Source organism: Sycon ciliatum, chromosome 1 (genome assembly GCF_964019385.1).
Source record: "Sycon ciliatum chromosome 1, ocSycCili1.1, whole genome shotgun sequence".
NCBI lineage: Eukaryota > Metazoa > Porifera > Calcarea > Leucosolenida > Sycettidae > Sycon > Sycon ciliatum.
Genome location: NC_088643.1, coordinates 83,877,846 through 83,880,160, shown reverse-complemented (window position 1 = coordinate 83,880,160; position 2,315 = coordinate 83,877,846). Strand labels below are relative to the sequence as shown.

At 49.7% G+C, this 2,315-nt stretch overlaps 1 long non-coding RNA gene across 1 annotated transcript; it reads left to right on the top strand.

The window, feature by feature from the left end:
* Positions 1 to 1,170, top strand: LOC135805952 (uncharacterized). The gene is made up of 2 exons (XR_010551189.1): positions 1 to 157; positions 506 to 1,170. It is a non-coding gene; the product is annotated as an uncharacterized LOC135805952 (long non-coding RNA).
* The last annotated feature ends 1,145 nt before the right edge of the window (positions 1,171 to 2,315 follow it).

Below are 2,315 nucleotides of genomic sequence, written 5' to 3'. Positions count from 1 at the left end.
TGTTCATTCCGAGCTCTGATTTCTTATCAATGATGGTCTTTTGATATCGCTTGTAGGAGTCGCCACCTGCTGTTGCGCCGACTCGAGCTAGTACTCGCATGAGCTCGCTGGAATTGCTATGTGCATCCACAAAGTCCGAAAGAACAAGCTGGAAAGGGTAAGTGCATGCTGGTGTGCTTGCATGCATCATGCATGATAGAACAAACAAGCACCGGATCCTCTTTGCACGGCGGTTGGATGCTTGACTTCCTTCTGACTCCGATTGGCCGTACATCATCAGCCAAATGTGTCCCCACAACTCACTGTCCACACTATCCACCACTGCGTCCAGCTTCATTTCCGACAGTGAAGTTCGGTCGTTATGCTCTTTGTGCTTGAATTCTTGTGCTTGACTTTTGATTTATGAGTGCATTGCAGCCGACAGCTCTGATACGAAGGATGATGGGCCACTGGGTTGGCTTGTGTGCTGTGTGTGCTGGGTTTCATTTTGTGCTCTGTGTTTCAGGGTCTGGGATCGTGCAACGGCGAGGGAATTGTATAAGCACAGAACTGTGTCACACCCTGTACGATACAGGAGCGTACCTCGTTTCTTACTGGTACCATATGACCCATGGCTGAGATGAGCGCCAAGCTTCGAAATAAGGCTGGACAGTAGCCACCGGTTGTTGCAGTCGATGGATGGTGAAGAAGAGGTGAAGAAATCAGCAGCCGTTGCCAGAAGAAGAGAACGGTTCTCGAGGAATGCAAGACAGACGAATCTTGCTGTTGCCAGCAATGCGGACTCCTCGGGTGAGGTGCATTGGTGCATTTCGTCTGTTATACTCCGCACCAGGCTCTCCAGCTTGAAGTCAGTAGTCTGACTGTCCACCATATCCAGTTGGCCTTTATAACAGGCTAGGCAAAAAGCACTATCCGCGGTGACCGTAAGACCACGCTCAGCGTGCAGCTGACGCTGAACTGCTCCGACGTTCGGACATTTACGCTTAACACCCCTTATTTGTGCGCCACACATGGTGCATGTGGGCCTGTTGCTGTCATGTAGCTGCATGTTATGCCGGTTGCAGAGACCCGCTGGCTGATCGTTTGCGTTTACTTTCACGTTAAGCTTCTCGGCCAGCTCTACTGCTTGTAATGAAACTGTGACATGCCGTGGCAAATCACAACCATCTACTGAGCAGTCTGGTATTGTTGCGGATGCTGGTGCCGGTGCTGCTGCTGCAACATGCTGTGCAGGCATCGCTTCTGTAGGCTGCACGTTGTCAGTGACAGGCATTGGCTCTGCTGAATGATTTATGAGCTTTTTCATGCATTTCTTGCAGATACATGCATTTCGTGGTATTGTAGGGTGATGTGCATATTCCCAGCATTGCGTGGTATCGGGGTGGGCATATCTGCCATCAAGGGGAACATCTTGGCAGGCTACACATGGTCCGCATTGCCTGTCAGGATGCAGTTTCGAGCTCTGGCTTTGGCGGCCCATTTGGACTTGGTCACAGTGCGGACACTCGTGGTTTCTTCCTGGCCTATAGCAACACCATCTGTCCGCCCATTCGCGTAGTTTTATCAGAGATAGAGCCTTGCAAAATAAGACGGCCCACAATCTCCTGCGACGTATCTACGAAATGGGAAATTGAGAAGAGAAACAAAAAGGCACCGCAACGACTTGAGATGTCGAATATCGAGGTGCACTTTCGAAAAATGTGCTCATCGCTCACCCTTATAACACCATAACGGCGCAAAAGCAATCGATATAGGAGGGTAAGCCTGTATTCTCGAGGTAACCAATAGTCGAAAATTGAGAATAATTCGGTATGTCACTAAATTCGTCTTCAAATTTCCCGCGGTTGCAAATAAAAGTGCAACTTTTAGACGACTTTTTTGAACTTGGCGCACGGACTGGTCCACTTGGCACGCTAGCATAATGCGTGTACTGGACCATCATGCCCCGATGACCCCAGTTAAGAAGCGTTCCAGAAGAAGGCCATGGCTTAACAGAGACACTTACCATCTAACGATGGCAAAGAACAGGCTGCACCGAAGATGGCTGCGAGACCGGGCTAACATAGCATTATTCCACCAGTACAAACGTGCTCGAACGGCGGCAGCAAACCTTGTCAGACGGAGGAAAAGCCAGTACTTCAGTGATGAATGTGTTGTCAACAATCGCAATCCAAGGAAGATGTGGTCCCTGTTAAACTCCATCACTGGCAGAGGATGAAGCAAGCAAGACCCTGCATGTGATGTGAACAAGGTCAGCGTGGCATTTAGCAACATTGTAACTGACCCTGATCGGCCAGCCCACTTGCCATTACCGA